We start from the raw sequence: 18,664 nt of genomic DNA on the forward strand, positions 1-18,664 counted from the left end.
AAAAACTGTTTCTGATTCTGAAAGCTTTTCTCTCGTCAGGATTGACACAGAAGTTAAACTGAACCTCTGGTTGCATAGAGTCCCCTGCACTTGACTCAAAGCACTTACTCGGCCCAAGAAACTGCTGTAGGGGGTGGCCTGTTTCATTTTGCCTGCTACCAGCATGGAAGGAGAGCAGTTTGTCTGTTAGCAGACTGGGGACCAAGGCTGAGTAAAAATGTGAAAGCGGGCTGGGAACAAGGCTTGTGTGAAGTGGTTTGTTGTGAGAAGAAGATCCGGCACAAGGTGAGCTGAGACCAAGCTAAGCCACAGCCCTGCTGAAAGTGGCCTTTGTTACCTGGCATCAGCAACCCTGAGTGCCCTTTTTTTATTTCCTTTCTTCCATGCAGTTACCTCAAACAAACAAGTGAACCGAAGCAGCCGGGCCTTTTGCCCTGGGAGTTCTCACGTTCCCTGCAAGCAGGGAGGGGCAGCTTGTGTCTGGGCATCCAGGCAGGTTCTAGGGGGTCACGCTCCTTACTAAGACCTGGTGAACGCTGTGGGCATTTTAGTCTTAAATTCCAGCCCCAGAAAACTCAGTTGTTGTTTGCACTGTTAGCTGTGTCCCTGCAAGAAGCAGCTTGTATGGAGCAAGGCTACATGGGCATGTTGCAGAGCTGTCTGGGCCAGTGGCTGGGACTCTCAGGCTGCTCTGCTGATGTGAGGAGCCTCCAAAAACATCTTCATCATACAAAAAGCAGCCTCTTGGCAGGGAGCTGCATGGTGGCATGGGACGCCCATCACTGATCCTGGAGCATCTGGCCCCAGGAAGGGGCTTCGGGGCTCCTAGCCCAGGCTTTGAGGGCTGAGCCTGGGCTGAGTTGACAGATTTCAGAATCTTGGCCAAGAGGAACCATATAATAGCACTAGAAAACCCGGCACAGCAGTTGCTGCTTAGACTGCATGCCCTGTGCTGCTTGACATCTCAGGCTGCTTGACATCTCAGGTCACAAGCCTGCTGCTGCTGGGCAGGGCCTGAGCCATTCCTACTCCTTGCTCCCCAGTGCTTGTGGAGGAGACACCTCCCCCATTCTGAATTGACCCTCCTCCCAGCTCCTTCCGTATCCAGGAAAGGAAGCCAATTTCCTTTGCAAAGTAATCTGAGCTCCAGTAGTCAACACTGCTATTTAAAGAGCAAGGCAATGCTGCTGTACAAGGAGCTTATGGTTTGGAGAAAGCTCTCCGCCTCCGTGTGTAAAAACTAGGCTAATAATGGTTTTCTGCCTCACACGAGCTGCTGGGAATTAATTAATTTTCAAAGCAGTTTGAAACACAGCCACAACAAAGGTGCTAATTTTTATTTATTAATATTTCGTGTTTGCAATGCAAGACTAATTATGTGCATGGCAAAGAGTGCATTTTACATGTTATTAACTCAACGGTTGAGATAGTACTTATATTCATCTGTACCTAAAAAAAAAAAAAAAAAGTTTCATGAGATAAAAAATGGGGAGGGGGAGTCTCCTAAGTGTGATCTTTATTGTGCTGTTTCAATCTCATCTCATGCTGAGCCTGTCAAGACCAAACATCTGGCTGTTGCTGTAGCATGCAATGCCTCCTGAATTGCCAACTCCCGCCCAGGAAGAAGAGGATCAGAAGAGCCAAGCAAAGGCAGATGGGTAGGGAAGGAGCCAGGTTTGTTACCCACACTTTGGCAGTGACAAGAAGGGGGAAGGGTCTGTGTTGCTGCAGAGCAAGCATGAGCATAAAGCACAGAGGACTTCCACATGCACTGGTGGGGATGTATTACTCAGTCTCAACCCCTGCCATGGGCAGGGCTGCCCCCCACCAGCTCAGGCTGCACAGGGCCCCATTCAACCTGGCCTCGAGTGCCTCCAGGGATGGGGCACCACAGCTTCTCTGGGCAGCCTGTGCTACTCTGAGTGAAAAATTTCCCCCAACATCTAAATTATGTCTGTATGCATATGTGTGTCACTGGCGTGTAGGGAAGATGTCCCCTACAGGATAGCAATTGTGTCTTTCTGCACGTTTGTATAGTAACTAAACTAATAGTAGCTCACTGTATAGTAGCTGTGAAGGCAGCTGCTAGATGTCCTGTGAATATGCTCCTTGTCCAGCTCTAAAGAAGAGCACCTTTAAAGAATATCAGAAATGAAACTGGAAAATGAAAACATTGTTTGGAGTATTTTCTCCCTGCCAAGTCTGATAAAGTCAAGAGGGAACAGGAAATCCTGGGAAGTCTAGCTGCAAAGAATTTGTGGCTATAAGCAGGTGTAGATGCATGCCTTCACATACGTAGGAGATGTGAAAGAAGCATTCTACCCTTTGCTCTGCTCTGGCTCATCTAGAAGACTCATGTAGAAATATAGGGAACCCTAGTGTTTCCTAGTCCTTCAATCATGTGTACAACAAGGACAATAAAAATGAATACAAAACATCCCATTTCCATCCTCTGGGCTTTGAAGCAGCCAAAATCAGAGTTTGTAGAGTCAGTCATCAGTCTAAAACTTCAGTGCATTGAAAGTAAAACGGTCTCAGTCTGGGTGATTAAGAAAATAGGTCCCTGTGAAGAGATAAGGCACAAAGTTCGATGCTGAGCAAAAGAGACATCTGAAAGGCAACTCAGAATTATAAGCAGAAGTTGGAGAGGTGCCCACTGTGACAGACAGAACTCACCTTAGTTCTCGTTAGATAAAGAAGGTAAGTTAAAAATTAACTAAGATTTTTGCAAGTTGAAAGGTGAGTTGTAATTCCCTATGATAAAGAATAGTGAGAAACAGAAGCATATTTAATGATTTAACATGTTGGTCTCAAAACACATGAATCCGAGTTTTGCATCAACTGGCTGTCACTGGATTTAGCTCTGTCTCATCCACACTTGCTGTTGATTCACTAATAAGTGCTGTTTGCCTCCAAGTAACTTCTCATTCATAGCAGCCCTTCTTTAGCTGTGTAGCCATGAAAGTGGGCACGAGTTGATTCTCTGTCCCACACACTGACGGTGCCATTTCACCCCTGCTTCTCACTGTCAGGGTTGTGGGAGAGGATTTAATTCCCAGCAATTTATTAGATTTTTCTGTCTTTTGGGGTGATGTGCATTTCCCTCCTTGAAATTACATTTTCCTTTCTGACTTAGGATTTTTGTGGACTTATGTTGCCGCCTAGATTGTGTGTTGTGAGCTGGGAAAGAAATCTCCACATCGCTTGAAGCTGCCACTGCCTGTAAGGTAACTAGAGCTGACAGTGGGCTTGTACGAGCACAGAGCTGTAAATCACTGAAATGTATTGCACATAATTTCCTGGTGCCTGCTCTCCTTGGGAGCGGAGCCCCGCTGGGATGAATGTCATTACAGCGTGGAGGCTTCTGGCTCTGATGCTCCTTTTGTTTGTCGTGGAAATGGGGCTCTGCTCAGTAGAGGCGAAGGGAATGACCCAGGCTGCTCCAGGGACACCAGCCTCCTGACTTTACAGTCACCTCGTGTTTCTGCCATCCCACAAAATGCGCGGCATTTTATTGCAGGTAGGCAGGCAAGGTGGAAACTCCTTCCTCAAGTGCTATTTCTTTAATGGGCAAATTCATCAGTACAAGGTCTCTGAGCAACTGAGGGCACTTTGTTTCTTTGTCCCCTGGCAACTTGAGCCAAAGCCTCACAGGCAGGAGAGAAAAGCTCTTTATTTCACTTATTTCACCCTAGAACAGTCTGTAAGAGATGGTTATTGTGTTAGTTATTAAGTACAATTTCCACGCTTTCTGCCAATACATGCAGGTCAGTGTTTGGTACTTTAAAACAAAAAGGGAGCAGACCCCACAAGGTTAAAAAAAAAAAACAGAGTAGTTTCTGAAAATACCTAAGCCATCATTTTTTTGTGGTTATCTGCCCATTCCATCACTGCAATGTCTGCAGCACCCCCGGGGCTCAGTGGCATGGTGGTACCGCTCCTGCTGTCACTGGCATTACCCTGCCTGCTTCCAGTCCCATCTGGCTCCCAGCACTGCCAGCAGACCCAGATACCTTTGTGACTGTGGCTTTTTGTTTTGTTTTTCTTTTTAACCAGTGCACTTTATACTATTTCAATGTGTATTTATTTTCACCCTCACTGCTTCCTTTTGAAATTATGCAAGCTGTTTAATCCTCTTGGCATTTTCATGGAAGGGTGGACTCAGCAGTGCATGGAGCAGTGATGTAATTTCCCACCAGGGAAAGTGGACAAAGCACCACCACCTCCTGCACATCTCAGGATTCTTACGGTGTTGGCATCTCAAAATTTGACTCAGTGGGATCCAGTATTCCAAAGGCTGGGCCAAGGGTCTCAAAACTGAGCTAACAAGTGTCAGTCCTTTTGAACTTAAGAAACAGGACTACCTGACAGTGATTTATTTCTGTTGTGTCCTTCAAGAGCTGGGCATTGGACCAGATGGGGCATGCGAGCCAGCAGGTAAAAGAAACACCTCTCCTGGGTCAGTGCTGCCTCTTTGTAGCTGTACCAAATATGTGATTCTTCTGCAAACAGTCATTTCACAAACATTGCAAACATTTCATTGGGAAATTTAGAGCCTTGTGTGATCCCCAGCCCAGCCCCACTGAGTCCTAGGGTGCTCATTGGCCTCAGCTGGGCTACTGGGAACTCTGCTCAGCTGGAAAACAAGGTTTTGGCTGGGGAGAATGGAGAAGAGGTGGTTTGCAGTACTTCCCTTTGATCCCCAATGCCTCGGATGCTCTGGCTGCAAAATGAGCGGCTTTTGATGGGCCCACTTGCACCCACCTCACTTCTTTCTCTTTTCATGGTTGGGTAGATGAACCTACTCAGACTGATGATGAATGAGAAGGGGAACTGGACCTGCTGGTCCAGTTTAGCACTGTACCCTCAGTGCACCGTTAGCTGCCTCCAATCCTTCTAACTGGCTCCTCTAGCTTTTGACTGTGCATCACAACTACCTATAAAATATTTTGTCATTCTGGTCTGGGCTGCATTTGAAAAGTGAATCCTATTCATCCTGGAACATGCTGCACTTACTGATGCATTGCACATGTTTTGATACAAGCAATTTCAATTTGGTCTTCCCTAGCACAGTGCAGTTTTAAAACACTTCTGTAAAATGGAAGAGCAGGTACTTTAGACTAAGTGTGCAATCATGCTGTGAAATGAAGGCAACTCTTAGGACCACATAATGCATTTCCAGCATTCACTCAGAGGACCATCCCTGTCCTGGCTCCACCACCCCGTCCCTCTTGTGAACCTGGGAGTACCTTTGCCCAGCAGTGCAGGGGGGTAGAGTATGTGGCTTCTGTCAGACCTAGGATATTTCTGAGGGCCATGTGCATACGTAGCCGTAGAACTGGTAAGGATGCTGAGTTACCAGCTCTCAGATTCTCAGAGGAGGATGGAGCTAAGCCATTGCCAGCAGATGTGCTGCTGGAATGCTGCTGGGGAGCCTTGAAAGAGATGTACTCAGCTCCAAGAGGTGTCTGAGTCAGCAGGAAAAGGGGAAAAGAATGGCTTGAGCACAAAACAGTTTTACAATGTAGAAAACAGCTGTGGATTTGATTGTGGGAGAAGAGGAGAGAAAACATGCTTGTGGGGATCGCAGGAGAAATCAGCATCTGGTAATTGATAATACAGCATGAAATAGTACCATGAATTCCCCAATTGTGACTGAGCTACTCAGTGTTGAGCCTGGTTTAATAATAAGCACAGCTTAACTGAAACATAAGAGGAGGACTTTTTCTTTCCACTGGGGTTCCTGCAAATTGGTTATGTTCTGTTTTCAAGTTTGTCTGATCTGTTAAGAATTCTAAAATGCTCTGAATCCTATTGCATATGATGGGTTTAAGAAGGATGTTTGTCTTATTTTAAAGAAAAAAAATTAAGATAGCTAAAAACCTGGGGCTAAGTTTGGCCAATTTCAAACTTCTCTCCTTGCTAAAAATGCCATTTTCTAAATGCAAGACCGAACCACTGAAAACAACACCTGGTAGAGAACTTACTTCTTTTTCTTACTTTTGGGTTTCTTTTCAGTGTTTTTAGTGTGCTGCTGAATTCTGATATAAAGACGTAGCATTCCTGAGATAGGCCAAATACGTTCAATATCATAAATAGTAAACCACTGTATAAAGGATACTATCCCAAGTAGTTTGACAAGGAGACTGAAATATGTTATCTACATGTGAAGTATTCCCTTTGTTCTCGAATAATGGAAGTGGCTGGGGAAACTGGATGCTTGGAGTTCTGAGAAATACTGACAAAATTAATGATGGCCATAAGATTAGGCACAAAAGCCACTTTATTGCCATTGAAAGTGCAAGGTATGGTATTTTTGGGAAGGGGATAGAAGCGTTACAAGGGTTCCCACTGTAAGTAAATGCTTTTATTGCAAAGGAAAAATTCCTGGCAAAAACCAAACCATACCTTTGCTGAATATTAAGCATCCTCAGCATCCTCATACAGCCAAGATGAAGCTGCTCCTGCATGGGAGGTGAGCAAAAACCTGGGTACTGTTTAGGTAGGATCTAAATCCACTGAAGCCAGGGAGCGGTTCACAGGAATTACATGACTAGCAGCAAAGATTCTGTTGTAAAATTGAACTTCAGCTTTTATTCAGTTCCCAGTAAATGTTCTGTTCGGTTCTCAGTAACTGTTCCTGATATTGACCATTCCTTAACATCCCCTTAGGCATTTACCTTGTAATGTACATCTGGAGAAAATTTTCATGTAACTGAATATTTATCCTGAGACTTGTCAGTGATTAATGTGCATTTAATCCCCTACATATGTGATGAAACTTGAAGATGCAACTACCTGAATACTGAATTATGTCCTTGGAATTTGGCTTCCTATCTCCCACTTCTTTTCCTCACTATTTTCACTATTTTACTATGTTCCACAAAGAAAAAACTTTGCTGAGCCTGGCTTTGTCTGCCTGGCTCATGCAGTGCCCCAACACTTGTGTGGGCACTGACCAGGAGCCGACCCCCCCTGTGAAATCTTCCCTGTGCGTGAGTCATTAGGCAGCAAACTTGGCAGTGTTTATTCTCCCTGCCCTGTGTGATGGGGGGGATGACGTGTACTGCAGATCTCGAAGCCTCTAATGTAATTTAAACCTGCTTCTAACAAAGAACAGAGAGTAATATCAAACTTCATTTCAGTGCACTAAAGGGAAGAGGTGCTGTCTGTGTGCTATATGGCGGATAATGAATGTGCAGCGTGGGGAATCTCCAACTCTCCAGCCCATGGCACCCACACCATCTTGTACTGAACAAAAGGAGGAGGGACAAAGCTGCAAACTCCTAACAGGTTCAGGTTGGGTATTAAGAAAAATGATTTCTCTGAAAGAGCGGTGAGGCAGTGGCACAGGCTGTCCAGGGAAGTGGTGGAGTCACTGTGCCTGGAGGTGTTTGAGAACCATGTGGATGTGGCACTGAGAGACATGGGCAGTGGGCATGATGGGGATGGATGGAGGTTGGACTAGGTGATCTTAGCAGTCTTTTCCAACCTTAATTATTCTGTGATTCTGTAAGCCAGGCAAATGTGAAGCAGGCTTAACTGCAGCCGAGCAATGACAATTGGTGCCAGAAAAAAAGAGCTCCTCTGCTCCTGGCCGCAAGCAGCTCGTTCCTAATTGTTCGCAGTTAGCTCAGATTAGCTGTGAAACTGCACAGCAGAAACCCGGGCGTGATGCATGCTATGTCAACAGGAAATAAAGGAGATGTACATACATCTCTCTGCATGTGCAGGCAAAGTGGAAGGGGCTGGCGAGTGATCTCAAGCTGCGGAAATGCCTGTATGGTTGTAGGAGCACGGTCTGTGATAAGATCGCATATGAGTAGGGTTTGGGTTGAGACCTTCTGGGAGAGATGAAAGAAAGGTTTACAGCTAGCGCTTGACAAAGAATGAAAGCTTGTCAGGAACAGGAGGTAAATCATGGAAGGAGGAGGACAGCCTCTTGACAGAAAGGACAAAGTAAAAAATCAAGATGCTGCAGGTAAAGGTTTGACTCAGGAGGTCATGCAAAGTTAAAAGTCAGATTCCAGCAAAAAAATGGCCTGGAAAGAGGCACATCCTGTGACAGTCATCGTGAACTAGCCCTTCTTTGGATCAGGGTGGTGTGAAAGGATGTGTTACATCTGCAAGAGTCAGTGAACAAAGAGGAAGAGGATCCCAATTCTCAATGCAAGGAGAGTTTGTGGAGTGGTGCATTTTGGAGTCTCAGGGTACACTCTTATTTTCTGTCTTGTTCTTTTTTTTTTTTTTTTTTTTTTTTTTTGTGCTAGACCATTTATTTGCTCAAATGTGTGATCTAAAATTACATCGCTCCTGACTGTATTGCTCTGCTATAGAAAACTGCCTCGTGTCTGAAACACTTTAGTAAGGACCTACAGTGGGGGACGATCAAATAAATGCTAATTAGTGTATCAGGGTGACATTCCCAGCTCCCCACCCTCCCCAAGTGCCGGTGCTGCAATCACCAGCAGAGACAGGATGCAGGTGTGAGAGCCTCTGCCGTGCATCCGGTCACCTGCAGTGGCTGCTCCCTGCCCTTGTGGGGCTGGTGCTCACAACCTTGCTGGTGACTCCTTTGCAAATGCTCCTGTTGTTGACCCATGTGGGAGCCCACAGTACCAGGGGTGTCCAGATCCCTGTCAGTCCCTCCCTATTGGTGTTCCACCCCAAAGTGCCACCTATTTTCCAGCTGCAGAGGCAGATGTGGGCTCTGCTCCCCACTCCTCAGACCCCAGACCTTCACAGCATGATTAGGATGCTCAGAACTGCAGGGTGGGAGCTAAATGCTAAGGTTGTTGATGGAGCTGCTAATGAGGACCTGAAGATGACATGGTGAATGATAGCAGATTGGTAATTGCTTTTTCCCTGTAGTGACTTAGCAATTAGAAATGGAAGAAGAAAATCGGGATGAAGTCTGAGAGCTGCACTGTTCAGAGTTCCTGCTTCTGTTTGTCTTTAACCCTCTGTTTCACTCGTGTGACCCAGCAAGTCCCTTCCCGATGTTTTTGCTGACTTGCTCTGCGCAGCACCATATTATATTTGCAATGCCCTGCCACTTGCACCATGTCTGCAAGCTGTCTTCTTCACGCAGGAGCCTATTTAGACAAGTTGTCAGGCTGAATGGGAAAAATCTTAAATCAATGTACTTCGGCATACAATCATATACAGGCTAATTTATCTGCTGCCCTGTCCAGCCTGCCAGTTTAAAATGAGGTCTTTCAGGCACGCTGCCGTGGAAAGTCGCCTGATTAACAAAGCAATTTTTATTGGTGGGGCGACAGCATGACTGTTTTATGGTAATTGTTATCATTTGGATGCGTGTATATGCAAATGGGGGAGATTAAAGTAAAGAAAACCTAAGGATGATGAATACGCAGCTACGCGCCCAGATGGGAGAGGGACAGAAATGCCAGCGATGTTCAATGCTAGTGCCGAGGCGGGCATGGTGGGAGCTGGTGGCCAACCCTGCTGGATGGTCTGGCATTCCATGTGGTGCTGGGACACCTTGGCCTCACTGCCCCACAGCCACTGGCTCCCCCCCTGTCCTCCATGGTCTTGGGATGAAAAGCAAAAAATAAGACGTAAGGACACAACAGTAGCATAGCATTGTGCTTTGGAAGCAGAACTTCTCGAGGTGCCTGCTGCTCCTAAGAGAACCAAGTCTTTCAGGGTGGCTTTAAATGTATTTTCAGCTGTTCTTATACTGACGTTCCTGGTAATTGCTTCCCTATTGCTTTTATTTGTCTCTCTCTCTTTTTTATTATTTTTATTTTAAGTGAAATTTGAACACATTGCCTCCATGGTCATGGAGCTATTTTACCCTCGGTGACATGGAGCCATGCAGCCAGACTAAATCATAGATTCATAGAATTGTTTGAGTTGGAAGGGACACTTAAAGGTCACCTAGTCCAACCCCCTGCAATGAACAGGGACACCTACAGCTACATCAGTTTGCTCAGAGCCCTGTCCAGCCTGATCTTGAGTGTCAGTCTGCTCCAGGGTTAGGTCATCTACCACCTCTCTGGGCAATTTGTTCCAGTGCCTCACGACCCTTATTGTAAAAAGCTTCTTCCTTTTATTCACTAAATCTGCCCTAATCTCCTCTCCCACTTGGGAAGAACTACCCTACCAATGAAAAATATCCCAGTCCTTGCCCCTCCATCTCTGCTGCCCATGAAATCAGATGCAAGACCCCAGTGGCTGCCTGTGGACGGCCTGGGCCCTCGGTACATGGCTTCTTCTATAAGGAATATACAGATGCTTGCTGAGCCCAGATTTCCCCCCAGAGAGCTGGACTGAGATCAGCATCTCACTTTAGACAAAGTACCAAGCATGAGATCATACCCCTTCTTTTTTCTTTTTACATTACATTACTGAGACTTACAGGAAGGGGAGTAGGACAGCAAATTTTATCTCCATTAAAAACATGTCAGCCTTTTTCTGCTTTGCAGTATATTTTGGTATCTGTGTTTGAGAGGTGGTCTGTTCCCTGCGATGCTACAGCTGCACAGCCCAAGTGTTCCCTGTGCTCTGTTGTAAATCAGAAGACAAACGTAGCCCCTCCATTTTTCTTAATGTGCCACAATCCTCAGCTCGCTCTTCGTGGAATTCTCAGCTGCCTGCTCTCGGTGCATCTCCGAGCTGCCAGAAGCTCCATCTATTTCAGAAGAGCCACTGAGGCAAGTGGAACTTCTGAAGGAATTGTGGTGATGGGCAGAGAGCTGGGCATGGAGACTTTCATGTCCAGGCTTGTCATACAGCCCTGGATTGGACTGTCCAGTGCTTTTCCAAAGGGGTCTCACAAGTTTGCTGTCATTTGTGTCTAGCAAGTTAGATATACAGTGCTCCTGTGTGAGGTGCTGTCTGTCACCACACATTGAAGGACTACGCTAAAGCTGGTCCCATCCTCCAGGTTGGAAGAATGCATGTATTCTGCAGAGGTTGGTTATTTCAGCTGCCCGCACTGAGAGCCAGCATTTCCACAGCAGGGCTCTGTTGAGGGAGAAGCCCTGGTTGAAGATACGCTTCTATCTGCTTTTCTGTCCCATGTCGCCCCTCTTTTCCTGTGTTTCCAAAAAATATTTACAGTGATTTCTGTACAGCCCCTGTTGAGCTATGTTAATGCAGTTTCCTTCTCAGCATGTGTTCAGTTTTGTTTCTTGTTTTTAGCACTGTGTGGATCATGGACACAGCCATGGGTGTTCTCTTATGGCTCTCCTCCCTTGCACTCTTGTTGGCACAATGGAGATAAAAAGTCTCACAACACCTCCACTGAGTGCAACAGGTGATTGAATTGCTTTGTCCTTGAGATTACCTCTGATTCTCATGCATTTACCACAACACGGGGCTTTCCTTGCAGGCTCTCATCATGGATCAGCAGAAGTGTGGCAGCCTGCTGCAGCAGGACAGTGAGTGACTCCCACACTTGCTGCACCATGCACTGCAGCATCGCTTTTCTCACTGCCCTCACAATTCATTCATTTGAGATCTTTCCTGTAAACTAATCTGCCAAAACACATATTTGTTCACCAATTTCATCACCTCTGCAGTTTCCAGTCATGTTTTTATTAGAAGCTGACATGATAAAGGCACAGGCCCGTTCCTACATGCTCTGCTCTTTGAGGAGCATTAGCCAAGCATCTTGCATAAGTTGCTTTCATTCATGAAGCATGCGCACCTGAGGACACGTGTGGAGTTGCCCCTACCCCATGCCACAGGCAGTCTGTCTCAGCTTCACTTAAGCAGGACCTCAGCTCATAGTAGAGGAGGGTACTGGTACTGGAAAAGCTGATGAACTGAAAGTCAAATTGCTGGAACAAAATCCTACCATTTCAACTGGAAAATCTATTCAGCTGGAGCCAGGCTGCAGGAGAGGATGGCGATCTCATTTTGCATAAGACAGCAGCGAGTAATCAGATGATTTTCTGTGACTAATACAATAGGTCGTATATGAATGGTCGATGAAGAGACAAAAGCTTTCATATTCTGTTACCAAATCCCTAAGCCATCTGGTTCCTAATGACTTCTTTCAAAACAGAAGGTATAAAACTTCTGAGTTGTGCAACGCATTTTGACATCCTCTTTTAGATAGAAGATGGCCATTGCTTCACATCAGCAAACAAGATCAGTGCCATCAGTCAAAGCTTCCATGCATCTCTTGCAAGTTTTTCTGACCACACACCTGGCAAATATCCCTTGCTCAAGCTGGTATTGCCCATCACCAGGAATCAGAAAACAGGAAGCAGCACTTTTCCCAAGGTGGATGCTGATTCCCAGGGTCAGCATGTGGGCTCAGAGGATCTCCTTTGCTCATGGGCTGGCTCTGCTGCAGTTTGGCAGGTTTTGGGAAGGACTCTTCAAAAGTGGTCATGGGCAGCAAACTCACCTGCCCACAGAGGGGTGTCCAACCCTTGGTTAGTTAAAATCATAGAATCACAGAACAGTTTGGGTTGGAGGGGACCTCAAAGCCCACGCCGCCCCAACCCCTGCCATGGGCAGGGCTGCTCCCCACCAGCTCAGGCTCCCCAGGGCCCCATCCAACCTGGCTTTCTAAAGACAGAAGGCAAAGTATGTGCAGAACAACCCAGAGGAAGAATGCATTTTGAAAGGGAGAAACTGCTTTTGCATGCTGAGACCAGGCCTCCAACACAGCCCAGGCAAGCCAGCTGTGCTGCTACCTTTTATATCCATGATCCTGACTGCAGTATCCACACAGTGATAGCCGCCTCAGTGAGAGCCTGTGCTAACCAAATTCCACACCATGCTTACTAAACTGGTAAAGTAAACCAAGCTGGCTTGCTGAAATGACAGCTCAGCTAATAAAATCTGTGGTTCCCTGCCTGAGGGAAACCCAGGCCAGAAGCTTATCCACTGGTGCTTTCAGTGTTTGGATGTTTTCAGTGCAGTAGGGTTTGCTTGGTCCCTAGCACAGCCCTGAGCCCCTCTGGTTGGGCAGTGCTGGGTCACAGCAAGGCAGTACAGAGGTGCTTGCATCTGCCCAGGCTCCCTGAAATTTGAGTTAAAACCATGCAGCCATGAAGAGGTATAAAATGGACATATTTATTATGCCCTAGTTATATAGTTTAGTCAAGCATATCATAACACAACACTGTTTGTGCTATCTGGGATTACATATCCAATAAGTACAGTATATTATAAGCATAGTTTAGCACTATTATGTATAATTATATATGTTTATAGATTCCCCCATTACACACCAGCTTAGCTCTTGTTACATTTGTGATATGCTGCTTATTGCATCACGTCACAAATGATATGCTACCTATAATTATGTACATTTATAGCTGTATGCCATATTTATTGCACACCGTGAGATTTGCATCATGCATCAGAGTCATCCTGTTGTTAGGTCAGCTCTTGTTTATTTGCTTTATTTCTTTTGATTCTTTAAACATCTGTCCTTTAAGTGCTGGGTGCACTAAATTCATCCAGTGGTTGGACCTGACTTACCCAACTGCTTAATCCAATGGGGAAAATCCTGGCTCCCTAAAGCCCCATCCAAGCATGCCTCTTGTTTCAGAGCACCCTGACTTTCAGCACATGCTGCTCCAGTTGCACATCTGCCCAATTCAGCTTTTTCAGGAAGAGCTCTGTTCTTCTTTGTGTTCAGGGTTGCTATCTGTGAGTACCCAGCCCTCAAGTGCAAGGCCAATCAGTGGGCTGCAGCACCACCTAAAATTTGGCCTGCCAGCTGCAGAGCCTCTGCATTGCTTGCTCAAGGGTAAGGATTCTTGGGTCTGCAAATAGCATTGATCTGCCATGCTCCTTTGGTCCTTTCTCTAATGTCTATTGAATTGCTTCTCTCCCCGTAGTGCATAATTTAGGTCTGGTTGAGTACAGAGTATTTTATTTATTTATGTATTCAAATTTTTAAAATGCATCTCTAGGCATCTTAGCAGTACACTGGGCGCCTACCACATAAATTAAAAATAGCAGCATAAAGTTAGACAAAGGACCATCCATAAATAACTCCTCCTCAATTCACACCCTCAGCAATAGCCTCAGCTTGGGACAGGGAAATAGATGGGCTTTACAGCTCATTGGGAAGGCTAATAAATCTGGAGGCTGATGGACCAAAAGGGAAAATGAGTTTCAAAACCGAGATGTCCCTCTCCATCCTTTTCCTGGAGTCACCTTCCCTTGAACTTTTCTCATACTGAGAGGAGACCCAGTTGTGCTGGCCAGCACAGGGCTGGGGACAGGGATTGACAGGGATGTAAAATCATAGATTCGTAGAATCACAGAATGATTAAGGTTGGAGAAGACCTCTAAGACCATCTAATCTAGCAGCCCATCACACCATGCCCACTGCCCACGTCCCTCAGTGCCACATCCACACGGCTCTTGAACACCTCCAGGGATGGTGACTGCACCACCTCCCTGGGCAGCCTGACCACTGCCTCACCACTTTTTCAGAGAATAAATGGTTCCTAATATCCAGCCTGAACATCTCACACTCCTGCCATGCTGCAGAATAGCTGACCACATTCTGATCACATAAATGGCATGTTTATCAATAACTTCTGTCCACATCTCCAGAAAGTATTCAATTTAGTACAATATTTAGATGCTCCGTCTAAGACACATAAGAGGACTGGGTAGTCAGAAGATGTCTGTAAGGATAAGGCAGTGTTAATAGATGTCAGATTGAGCACCAAAATCAGTTTCGTGTTCTGAAGAGATATGTCTGTGTGCGGGCATACAGGGAAAAATGTCCTCTTTAGAAGTAATTTGCAGAAAACAGTTTTAGTATTTTGTTCCTGACCTTAGCAATTTATGAAACACAAATGAGATATTGTACCAGTAGAGATGCTGAAATAAATCAGTCTAAAAACAGAACTCAAATTTTATTTCATTACTAAAGTAAATATGAAAGTACTTTAGCACAGTTGCAAATTAGATTGAGGTTTGGTCAAGCTTGATATAAATCCAATGATTGCAAAGCAAATGGCTCGAGATGAACTCTCAGCAGAGCACCATTGCAAGCAGGGCTAATAGGACATGTGTGGTGCAGAGCAGAAAATGACAGAACGAAAGGGGTGGGCTTTGTGTCTGTGGTACAAGAGGCAAAGGCAGTCACATGCCATGCTGCTTCTGCGGCTGTTGTCCAGTTTTCAGAAGGATGCTGAAAAAACAGAGAGGGGAACAGAATGTGCCTACAGAATACATTCATGGCCTGGAGAAAATACCTTCCTCTGAATAAAAAAGGTAGCAGAGGTTCTGCTCCTGGCTTCTGTGCTACCAGCACTCAGCATAGAGCTGAGTCCTACAGACTAGCTGCAAGTGAAGCATGGAGGAGGGCACACTGTAGGGGAGAAATGTCTGCAGAAGGAGAAATGTCTGCACTTTCTGGGAGCAGACTTGAAGCAGATGATGCCTTTACCTCCTTCAGAGCAGAGCTGAATCTTGTGCTCACAGCTTGAGGGTACGTGCACTAGTGGTCCCACACCTGGATCCATCTCCTCATTGCAGGAGACCTCGGGAAAGGTTTGATCAACCAACACTGTAAGTGATGTGGGCCTGGATGATCCTACCTTGGTGCAGAAACAGGCTCAGGGGGCTGGACTGCTCCCTCCAGCTTGCACCTCTTGCTGTTGTGAGTTTATAGAACAGCCAGTGATCTGAGTGCTGCCTGCTCAACCTGGCTGCTTCAGCAAAACAGAGAATAACTTGCTCTTGTGCATCCTGCTCTCATGAGACTCTACCTGCAGTACCATGTCTGGGACTGGGGCCCTCAGCACAAGATGTGTAGATGCTGGTGCAGGCTGGAGCACCTCTACTATGAAGAAAGACTAAGGTAGCTGATCTTGTTCAGCCTAGAGAATGCTCCAGGGAGACTTCATTGCAGCCTTCCAGTACCTAAAGGGAGCCTACAGGAAAGCTGGGGAGGGATTTAGTCATAGGACAAGAAGGAAAGTTTTAAACTAAAATTAGGGAGATTTAGATTAGACGTTAGGAGGAAATTCTTTCCCCAGAGAAGCTGTGGTGCCCCATCCCTGAAGGTGCTCAAGGCCAGGTTGGATGGGGGCCTGGGCAGCTGAGCTGGTGGGGGAAGCCCTGCCCATGGCAGCGGTTGGGACGAGAAGATATTTAAGGTCCCTTCCAGCCAAAGCCATTCTGTGTTTCTATGGTACTGTGATTCTACTGGCTGGGTTTTCTGTAGCCTTTCTCTCTGTACTGGGATCATTGCAAGGATGGTGAAGAGGTGGTGAATTCCCTGTTCTTGGAGACGCTCATGGTCAGGCTGGATGGAGCTCTGAGCACCCTGATCTAGCTGTAGATGTTCCTATTCATTGAAGAGAGTTGCAATCTTTAAGGGTCCCTTCCAACTCAAACAATTCTGTGGTTCCATGATATCAGCATGCTGCCTGGCTAGCTAATGGCACCTGAACCCATCCTTGAAGGTGCAGCACCTACTAATGTGTGTGGAGCAAACTAGCTTTAAGAGGAAGGAAGCTCTTTCAAGGGGCTCGAGCCTGACTGTGGATGAGAGATGGGCCCCGGTCTTCAGTCACTGTTGACCATTCCCACTTGTGATGTCTCACAGTATAGCCAGGGCTTTCTTGCTAGCTGCTTCCTGAGAAACCACCCATCAGGATTTAATCCAGTTTCAGTGGGACCTGATGGAAAAGCCCATGAAGCAGCACGTGCTCTTCCCTGAAGCCTGTTAAGCAGTGTGATTTTTCTTCTCAAAAGGAATATGTTCAGGCTGATAGAGAGGGAGCTCTCTTGGTGTCATCAGCACACACTGGGCACAAACAGGGGTTGGTTCAGAGCCATAAAAGCTATTGGAATGATGCTTTTGGTATGGAAAGCTCTGCATCATAATGACCAATGAATAAGATCTGCTGCTGAAAGGGAAGGTTGAAACTACAGTTGCAAGTAATTTCGTAGCAGGGTAGATGCTGCAATCTGTGCAACGTTCCAGAACTGACATGTTTTCTATGTGTTGTGATATACCCTCATCTCACAGCACCTGCACTGATTTAAATGTGCCTTACACATGTTCATCAGCTGAACAAAAACCCTGTGGAATGAATGATTCATTATAAAATGGTTTCTTTTGGAAGAGAAAGAGGGTTTTGTGTAGTTTTTAAAAGTACCACAGGAAAACTCCGTCTATTTGTGCTTGCTTTGTTTGACAGTAGCTCCTTTGTTCCTCCCTGCTCTTGCTTTTCTGGTGCCAGTTAGCAGCAATGTTTGGCAATGGCAGATAGGGAAAAGAAAGGAGAGGCAGAACCATTGTCAATAAGGGAAAAGAAATGTGTGCTTGAGAAAGAAGAAATTAAGAAACATGTTTAAAGCAAATAAACCAAAGACACAGACATCTGAGCTTTTTCTTCAAGTACATTTACATTTTCTAGTGATTCAAGCCTATCGTTTTCCACTGCTTTTCTGATTTCAGCCAAGGAAAGCATTTGCCTGTGCTGCACAGGCCTGTCCATCTGTGCTGCAACCAAGACTTGGGTATGCTTGCTCTTGTTGGGTTTGGGATGAAGCTTCCTGAGATCTAAAACGGTTTGGGCACTGACTGTACCTCAAAAAGCAAAACAAAACAGAAAGAGTGGGCTATTTTATGAGGTATAAAAAAGTCACAGTTGCTGGCTGAAACTACTTATGTGAGCTCCAGGAGCTATTCGGAGGCCTGGGATGCCTTTGGCTCCTGTGATTGACCTGTAATTCCTGGATGCTGCCCTGTCAGGTGATTTTCTCTAAAGTTTGCCCATTAATTGAATTTCAGATGCTTTCCTTACTCATTTCCAACACTTAGCATATATTCTCTGTAGGATCTCTGCAAAGTACTTTAATGACATCAGAACTGCTTGTGTCAAAAATACTATCCATCAACCTTTAGTAAGCCCATAAGCCTTCAGAGCACTTAACTTTACCATGGAATTATTTCAGCATTTAAATTCAGTTATTGTGCTGCCCCAAAATGGCATTGTCAGACCTGAAGATTTTAAATACAGGGTAAGGAGGATGTTTCCTTGTCCTGGGATTGGCATTCTTTTCACTTGTTTGTTGTTGGTGTTTTTTTCTAACCAAACCCATGGAAAGGGAGAGGAGAACCCAAGGGAGTGCAAGAGGATGCACCTACCCACTGATAAAATTAAGCATTAGTGAGTCTTAGTGCCTTAGAAACACTCTTATTAGAGTGATAGACATATTAAAAAAAATACGTGCACATCCACTTCAAGGCTTCCCTGTGGAAGTTTGTAAAGTAGCCTTACAGAAGGAAGAGGAATCTGTAGTATAAAAAGGCAGAAATGAAAATGGGCACACAGAGGGAAGCGGGAGCATGTTAGAGTCTAAAAATTTGCCATTCACTTTATAATTCAAGGCACAATTGGCATAAATAAAAGGGGACGCAAAAAATCAATGTGGGTAAATAGTAAAGGATACTTCAAGGGAGACTGGAGAGGAAAGGCGTAATTGCTGCGGAGCAATGCCAAGAAATAAGCGAGATAAGGGACATTAGGACAATGGTATATGGGACTGGGTGGCAGTGATTCAAATTGCAGGTAGCCTGCCTGTCTGCAGAGCACAGAGATGAGCAGCCACATCATCTCATCCCACCTGCCTTAGATGGGGCAGCCCAACCACTATGTCTCCCACGGTATGGCATAGAGCTCTGAGCATTAGC

General features: G+C 45.6%; 1 long non-coding RNA gene across 1 annotated transcript in view; it reads left to right on the forward strand.

Moving 5' to 3' along the window:
- The first annotated feature begins 1,184 nt into the window (after window positions 1-1,184).
- Window positions 1,185-18,664, forward strand: part of LOC122178131 — a 45,232-nt gene continuing 27,752 nt past the window's right edge. Inside the window, exons 1-2 of the long non-coding RNA XR_006178237.1 lie at window positions 1,185-1,326; window positions 3,137-3,227. This is a non-coding gene — a long non-coding RNA (uncharacterized LOC122178131). The remainder of the gene's footprint in view (window positions 1,327-3,136; window positions 3,228-18,664) is intronic.

This window comes from Lagopus leucura, unplaced genomic scaffold (assembly GCF_019238085.1).
Source record: "Lagopus leucura isolate 7727_CA_CO unplaced genomic scaffold, USGS_WTPT01 Super-Scaffold_100001, whole genome shotgun sequence".
Lineage (NCBI taxonomy): Eukaryota > Metazoa > Chordata > Aves > Galliformes > Phasianidae > Lagopus > Lagopus leucura.